The sequence below is a fragment of the Hyaena hyaena genome, unplaced genomic scaffold (genome assembly GCF_003009895.1).
Source record: "Hyaena hyaena isolate Hyena2069 unplaced genomic scaffold, ASM300989v1 scaffold_228, whole genome shotgun sequence".
NCBI lineage: Eukaryota > Metazoa > Chordata > Mammalia > Carnivora > Hyaenidae > Hyaena > Hyaena hyaena.
In genome coordinates, this window is record NW_024080860.1 from 181,216 (window position 1) to 189,934 (window position 8,719).

General features: G+C 47.1%; 1 pseudogene; it reads right to left on the reverse strand.

Annotated features, from left to right (window-relative positions):
* Nucleotides 1-3,276: 3,276 nt before the first annotated feature.
* LOC120239280 lies at nucleotides 3,277-4,447 on the reverse strand (annotated as a pseudogene).
* Nucleotides 4,448-8,719: the final 4,272 nt, after the last annotated feature.

Genomic DNA, 8,719 nt, shown 5'->3' on the forward strand with positions numbered 1-8,719 from the left:
ACTGTCCCTATACAGCCAGTGGGTTTGATGGCCCAGGCATGTTTCAGTGGTTTGGGGAGCCCAGAGGCAGGAAAAACAGCAACCATCCCAGCAAACCTGAAGTGAAGGAGATGTTGATGACGGGTGATGATGCCTGGTCCCTGGTCCCCAAGTGCGTATTTCGCCCTAACAAGGTGGCCTCTGCCCTGCATACCTCTGAAGCCTTTTGTGATCTGAAGCCCAGGGCAAACGGGAATTCTTGCTGTGCCACACCCCAAATTTGCCCGCTGTGGCAGAGATCGTTGTGGCTCGCCAACATCCATTCTTCTCCTCTTTCTCTTGGCTACAAGGTTAGACGATTCCCAGCCTCTCTTGCAATTAGGTGAGTCCTAGAATGTGTGCAGAAGTGATCTACTGAGTCTGGGACTGCTGCTCAAAACCCTCTTGTGGTTCTCCGTGTTTTCTCTCCTCTTTTCAGCTAGCGGGGAGCAGAGAATTCAGTGGAGACAGTCGAGGCTGTAGATGGATGAGTCAGTAGATGGAGGGAACCTGGGCCCCTGAATGACTCTATGGAGCAAGTCCTCCTTGACCCCAGCATTGTATTGTGACCATGAAAAAGAAATAAATTTGTGTTGTGTTAAAGGCATGGAATGTGTGGGGTTGTTTGTTACAGTGGGTAACCTGTTCTGATTAATACACTTGGTACAGAATGAAGAGGGCCTTACTTTTATGGAGGAAAGAAAGTTGGGAAGGTCTGTTTACAAGAGTTTAGGGTAGTGACAGCTTCTCATTGGCTGAGTATATCTGCTGGGCTGGGCAAGGACAGCTGCCTTCCTGCTGGGCTATGTAGAGTAAGCTTCCTCCTGTTTAGGGTCTGAGCCATAGTGCATTAAAAACTCTCCCTTGAGGGCTTCCTGACTCTATTTTTTAAATATGTTTTTATTTATTTTTGAGAGAGAGAGAGTGAGTAGGAGAGGTGCAGAAAGAGAGAGGGAGACAGAATCTGAAGCAGGCTCCAGGCTCTGAGCTGTCAGCACAGAGCCAGATGCAGGGCTCAAAGCCACCAACCACAAGATCATTCACGCATTTAGATTCATGCATTTGGAAGTCGGACACTTAACCGACTGAATCCCCCAGGCGCCCCGACAGGACTGTATTTCTTACAGCTCTGGAGGATGGGATGTTAAACACGCTCAAGGTGCTGGCAGATTGGATGTCGGGTGAGAGCATGCCTGCTGTTCTATACATGACCATCTTTTTGTGTCCTCACGTGGCAGAAAGTGAGCAAAGGAGTTCTCTGAGGTCCATTTTTTTAAAGTTTATTTATTTATTTTGAGAGAGAGAGAGGCAGAAAGAGAGGGGGAGAGAGTATCCCATGCAGGCTCTGCATTGTCTGCACGGAGCCTAATGTGGGGCTCAATCTCATGAACCATGAAATCATGAGTTGGACACTTAGCCAGATGAGCCACCCAGGCGACCCTCAGGTCCCTTTTATAAGGGCATAAATACCATTCCTGAGGGGTCTACTCTCATGACTTATTACCTCCCAAAGGTCCTGCCTCCAAGCAGCATCAGGAGAGCAAAGGTTTCAGCATAAGAATTTTGCAGGGTCACGTGCCAAAGGGGAATTGAAGTAGCAGTTGGAATTCTAGGTTGCTAATCAACTGGCTTTAAAACACGGAGATTATCCTGGATTATCTGGGTGGGCTCAATGTAACACAGGGATACAACATCTTTAAAAGTGGAAGAGCAAGGCAGAAGAGAAAATCAGAGGGATGGCAGCATTGGAAGGACTCAATCTGATATTGCTGGTTTTGAAGATGGAGGAAGGAGCCATGAACCAAGGAAAGTGGGCAGCTTCTAGAAGCTGGAAAAAGAAACAGATTCTCTGTCAAAGCCTGTAGGAAGGAATGTACTTTAATCTTAGCCTAGTGAGATCCATGTGAGACTTCTGATCTACAAGACGATTCACTTGGGAGACTTTAACAGCCCACTTACCTCAATGGACAGATCATCCAAACAGAAAATCAATAAGGAAACAGTGGCTTTTTTTTAAATTAATGTTTTTTATTTATTTCTGAGAGAGAGAGAGAGAGAGATAGTGTGTGTGTCAGCAGGGGAGGGTCAGAGAGAGAGGGAGACATAGAATCTGAAGCAGGCTCCAGGCTCTGAGCTAGCTGTCAGCACAGAGCTCAACGTGGGGTTTAAACCCACTAACCATGAGATCATGACCCGAGCCGAAGTCAGACGTTCAACCGACTGAGCCCCAGGCGCCCCAGGAAACAGTTGCTTTGAACAACACATTGGGCCAGATGGATTTAACAGATATGTTCAGAACGTTCCATCCTAAAATAGCAGAATATACATTCTTTTCAAATGCACATGAAATGTTCTCCAGAATAGATCCCATAGGCCACAAAGACTATTCAACAAATTGAATTCAACAAATTCAAGAGGATCGAAGTAACTCCGGGAATCTGTTTTGACCACAATGCCATGAAACCAGAAATCAACTGCAAGAAGAAAATCTGGAAAAAGCATAAATATATAGAGGGTAAATAATTGCTACTAAACAATGGGTCAACCAAGAAATCAAAGAGGAAATTAAAAAAAATACATGGAGACAAATGAAAATGAAAAGATAATGATCCAAAATCTTTGAGATGCAACAAAAGCTGTTCTAAGAGGGAAGTGTATAGCATACAGGTCTACCTCAAGAAACAAAAAGAAATACAGGGTTGCCTGGTTGGCTTAGTCGGTTGAGTGTCCAACTTCAGCTGAGGTCATGATCTCATGGTTCGTGGGTTCGAGTCCGGTGTCAGGCTCTGTGCTGACAGTTCAGAGCCTGGAGACTGTCTTCAGGTTCTGTGTCTCCCTCTCTCTCTGACCCTCCCCTGCTCATGCTGTCTCTCTCTCTCTCTCTCCTAGAAATAAATAAAAAACATTAAAAAATTTTTAAAAAAATTAAAAAAAAAAAACAAGAAAAATATCAACCTAACATTACACTTAAAGGAGCTAGAAAAAGAACAAAAAAAAAAACCCAAAACCAGTAGAAGGAAGGAAATTATAATAAAGATTATAGCAGAAATAAATTAATTAAAATTAAAAAAAAAAACCACTAGAACAGACCAATGAAACTAGGAGCTGCTTCTTTGAAAAGATCAACAAAATTGTAAACCTTTTGCCACACTCATCAAAGAAAAAAAAAAAGAGAGAGAGAGAGAGAGAGGACTTGAATAAACCAGATCAAAAATGAAAGAGAAGAAATAACAACTGACACCACAGAAATACAAAGGATTACAAGACTCTTAAATCAGTATCTCTGGAGGTGGAGTAGGGGGAGGTCGGGGGTATGTGGAGAACAGACTTCAGTACCTGTTGAAACTTCCTGGGTGCAGCCAGGTTGAGACCATGGGTGTACACTGTCATGGGAAGGTGAGGTAGTGAGGAACAGCGTGACCACAGGCTGACTGTAGGAGAGGGAGGGACTTTATTGTTTTAACCTTTGAACACCACTGCATAGCTTTACAAAGGTGTTTTATTATAGAACGTCCCAGAGTATAATGAAAGGAGGGAGAACAGGATCGCAAACCCCCATGTACCCATCACCCAGCTTCGGAATTACTCACATCATTGTAACCTTTTAATTTTCCAGCAGGTGGATGTGTTATATATTAAGATAAATATCATGAGAATAAAATATATGTGCCCAAGATGTATCACAGAACTATGGAGATTAAAACCTTGGGGCCAGGGCCCAGGGATCTGCATTTTAACAAGCTTCTTGGTGGGGGGGTAGCCCTCACTGTTGGGGGCAGCACTGGATTCTCTCTGCCTCTGACTAGCCCTCACTGCCTGTATTCTTTTTTTTCTCTTTAATGGGCTCTGGCCAGTTTTTTTTTTTTTTAATATTTATTTATTTTGAGAGAGAGAGAGAGAGAGCGCACAAGCAGGGAAGGGGCAGAGAGGGAGAGAGAGTATCCCAAGCAGGCTCTACAGTGTCAACACAGAGCCCAACATGGGGCTCGAACCCACAAACTGCAAGATCATGACCTGAGCCAAAACCAAGAGTCAGACGCTTAACCAACTGAGCCACCCAGGTGCCCTGGGAAGTTTTAGTAAAGAGAAATTTTGTGTGGTTGACTTTTCACCAGTCTCTTCTGGGATGCTTCTGGTGATGTCAGAATCATGCAGATAGGGGACAGCCAGCATGCATACTCTAGCATTTCCCCCATGCCGTGCCCAACTCGATATTGTTGCCGGTGTAGTTTGGGCCAACATGGCGCCATATTCTGTTTCCTATTTCCTCAAGGCTGGGCAGTTGGTGAGGATGACCAGTTCCACGTCGCCAGGTCTGACCATTTTCAGTCAGCTGGTACCCTGGTGAGTACGTTCCACTTTCCGTAACAAGCTGGAGCCTAGAGCTGATTGACTCCAGCCACTTTTCCATCTCCTTGGCAGCCACCATCTTCCTGTCTGAGGTGTGACCGGCCCCAACCAAGAGCTACCACCAAGACGGGCAGGAGGGAGAAGGGAGAGCGCTCCCACAGTGCAAAGCTCTTCACCTCTGGTGTATTCTTGTTTCTCACTTCCTGGCACTGCTCATTAGCAACGCATGAAGGACACACCGCCTGTGAATATTTTGAAGTCCTTCTTGAACCTTCCATTTTTAGCCCATATAACCTCTCAAAGAATTCCAGTTCAGTGTCCAAGCTGACAAAGGCGTGGGGAGTCCTTCACAACCACCTATAGGTTTCCCTTACACCTCAGGACTGCTTCTTGGCTGTCTGTGGCCTTATAAAGGAGCACAGCTCCCAAGTACCTTTCACAGAAAGACCACCCTGATCCTGGTCCTCTGTCTTCTCTCTCAACAGGGCTTTTAACACAACCCAAGATGGAGGGAAGGGAGAAGAACTCCAGGATAGTTCAGGCTCTTCTTCCTCGAGGCCTGTCTTCAAACAGGTTTTTGCAGATACCAGCGTGGGACACGGACACCCAGTGTTCTAGGCTGGAACCACGGGCTTCGCCAGGTTCCCCGGGCCCTGTCCTCCACCGGAGCAGCCCAGTGAGGATCACAGCTTTCCAGAAGGTAAAATAAAGGGAGAGGGCTGGCTGAGGTGAACCCAGTGCCCTGGGGGTCTGAGCAAGGGTGGGATTACAGGCTCCGGGGACCACTGTGGAGGAGGCTTAGTTTTGAGGGAATGGGGAACAGGTCCTGTTTATCTGGGACTGAGTACTGACTTTGGCTCAGGGCATGATCTCACGGTTCGTGGGTTCAAGCCCCGCGTCGGGCCCTGTGCTGACAGCCAACTCAGAGCCTGGAGCCTGTTTCAGATTCTGTATTTCCCTCTCTCTCTGACCCTCCCGTGCTCTCTCTCTCTCTCTCTCTCTCTCAGAAATAAATAGGGGCGCCTGGGTGGCTTAGTCGGTTAAGCGTCCGACTTTCGCTTAGGTCATGATCTTGCGGTTCTTGGCTTCCAGCCCCGCGTCGGGCTCTGTGCTGACAGCCAGCTCAGAGCCTGGAGCCTGTTTCAGTCTGTGACTCCCTCTCTCTCTGACCCTCCCCTGCTCACACTGTCTCTCTCTCCTAGAAATAAATAAAAACATTTAAAAAAAAAAAAAGAAATAAATAAAACATTTAAAAAAATTTATCTGGGACTTAGTCCAGGCAGAGCAGTTCCAATGAAACCCCCCAAAAATATTTGTCTACAAGGCACTTTGTAGTTTCCCAAGTTCATCCACTTCCCACCCCCCACCTCACCAGATCCTCAGTACAACCCTGTGAGGGTACAGAGCCATCGTTAGCAAACTCATTTCACAGAAAAATAAGACAAAAATGCAGATGAAACTGGGATTCAGAGTGGTTGAGTGATGTACAGCAAAGCCATGACACAAGTGTGTGGCTGGGCTGGGGTTCCGACTCTGGCTTCTGTCTCCTAGCGCTCTTTTCTCCCTGTGACCAGGGTCATACCGGAGGACCTGAGTAATGCTACAGTGTGAGTGTGAACTGAGGCAATGGGGAGCCACAGAAAGGATTTTAGAAGAGCCACAGTTACCATGGGCATGCTGGGCCTTCGGCACGCGTGCTGGTTGAGGGGGCCTGAGTGCTACAGTGGGACTACATCGCTCTAACAGAGAAGGTGGGGTGCTCTACAGGTCAGGGGGACAAGCCAGAGAGGGAGAGCATGGTGGACGGTGGGCCCTGAAGAGAGTCTGCTGAGAAAGAATGGTGTTCATTTATTCATTCATTCTCCCAATCACTCTTTTGTAAGTGCCTTGCCTGTCCTAAGTGTCGTGCTAGGCATTAGGGATGTAATGGTGGATTTGACGACGGGGTCCCCACCCTCACAGGCCTGACATGTTAGGAGATAGCAGATAATAAAGAGCAAATGAAGGGCACCTGGGTGGCTCAGTCGGCTAAGCATCTGACTTCGGTTCAGGTCATGATGTCAGGGTTCATGAGTTTGAGACCCTTGTTGGGCTCTGTGCTGACAGCTCAGAGCCTGAAGCCTGCTTTGGATTCTGTGTCTCCCTCTCTCTCTGCCCCTCCTCTGCTCATGCTCTGTCTCTCTCTCTGTCTCTCCCCCACCAAAAAAAAAACATTAAAAAAAAAATAAAGACCAAATGAACAAGTACAAGAACTTCAAATGTGGTTAAGCATAGGATCTTCAGGAACATATGAGGATGTTTACCCAGTGTCCTGTGGTCCTCAGGGTGGCTTCTCTTGCTGCTGACTGTAATGCGGACTGTGTTCAGGGTCCTGTGGGGGTTCAGGGAAGGGAGGCATCCTTCCTCCTACTCAGAGTGATCCTGGGAAGGCTTCATGGAAGAGGATGCATTGAGGTGGGGTATTCATTCAACAAATATGTAATGAGCACCTCCTGAGTTCCAGGCTCTGCTTTATTTTATTTTATTATTATTTTTAAAAAGATTTTATTTTTGGGGCACCTGGGTGGCTCAGTCGGTTGAGCGTCTGACTTCAGCTCAGGTCATGATCTCACAGTTTATGGGTTCGAGCCTCGTGCTGACAGCTCAGAGCCTGGAGCCTATTTCACATTCTGTGTCTCCCTCTCTCTCTGACCCTCCCCTGCTCTCTCTCTCTCTCTCTCTCTCTCAGAAATAAATAAAACATTAAAAAAAATTTAAAAAGCTTTTATTTTTAAGTATTCTCTATACCCAACGTGGGGCTCAAACTCATGACTCGGAGATCAAGAGTCGCATGCTTTACTGACTGAGCCAGCCAAGCGCCCCCAAGCTCTGTTTTAGATAATCAGTGAACAAAATGAAACAGACCGTATTGCCACCTTCACAGAACTACTGAAAAAAGGGATAGATAATAAGCAAGATAGACAAGTAAAATAGTGTTTCAACTGGTGATGGATGCTCTGGAGAAAGATCAATTGTGGAAAGGGGATACAGAGTGTGTCGGGGGATGGATACTGCATTCTTCAATAGGTGGCCAGGAAAGGCTACGTTTAGAAGATAACATTTGAGTAAAGACCTGAGGGATGTGGGAGAGTGAGCTATGAAATATATACAGTATGGGTGTTTCAGGTAAAGGGACCTGCAGCGCAAAGGCCCTGAGGCAGGAACTTCACTGGATGTTTTCAGATGAGCAAAGAAAGCCAGTGTAGTTGGATCAGAGAGAGAGCAGGGTAGAGTTATAGGAGGGGAGGTCAGAGAATTAGTGAGAGGAGGTCTGGGGACAGATGAGCCTTTGTAGCTTTTACTCTGAGAAGGGAAGCCACTGTCTTGAATAGAGGTCTGGGCTGGCTCAAGATAGAGGTCTGGGCTGGCTCATCTCTGCATACCCCTCAGCATCCAGCACAGGGCTTTCACCTAGAAAATGTCAAAGTGTGATTTTTTTTTTTTTTTTTGGTAGGTGCTCACTTTGATCATTCTCTTATGCAGGGAGAGCTCCAGTGGAGATGAGGTGGGGAATGTAGGGCTAGGTGCACAAATGTGGACAGGAGCTCGCTAGGTCTTCAGAGCAGGCGATGGCTTGAGGAAGGTGGCTGACTGGCAGGGGGGGCTGGAGGAGAGATGGGCGCAGAGGACTAGAGCAGCAGGAAGGAGTAGCGGCCTGGAGTAGAGAAGTAGTAGGCGAGAAACGTCAGCGGGGAAGCTGGCAAGGACTCGGACATGGGTGAGAGAGTAGTTAGGCATAACCTTCAGGGGTCGTTGAGCTGTGTGCTTAGTCCAGGGGGACCTCTGGACAGCACTAGAGAATTCTAGGGAGATGGCCTCTTTCACGACACTTACCATGTTCTGCCTTGTTTTATTTTCTTACCGCTTCCCTTATTCTCACCTCAAGGGCAGGGAGGGTGTCTTACTCATCTTGGCATCACAGTGTCCTATATCCCGTAGGGCATATGACAGGTGCTCAGGCAGCACTTACATGGAGTTATTTTGGATCATTTGAGCTTGAGAAACATGTGCCACCCTCGATTCCATTAGTTCTAGAATCATCCCTCCCCTTTGCATGCTGGTTCAGCCCTTCTACTCCTCAGGCAGCCGTTTTTCGCGGGCCTCTCATCAGCAAGATAGCGTATGCGTATTAAGCCATGATGTTAGTTGGTCATGAAAGGCTGAACATAGCCAGGGGCTGTGTCAAGTTCAGAGTTAGCTAGGCATTTCTCTGGGGCACACAGAAGGAAGTTTCTTTAGAGGCAAGAGAAGTAGCCACTACTGACCCATCAATGCAAACCGTCACCTGCTTCCCTTACATCCCCTGATGCAG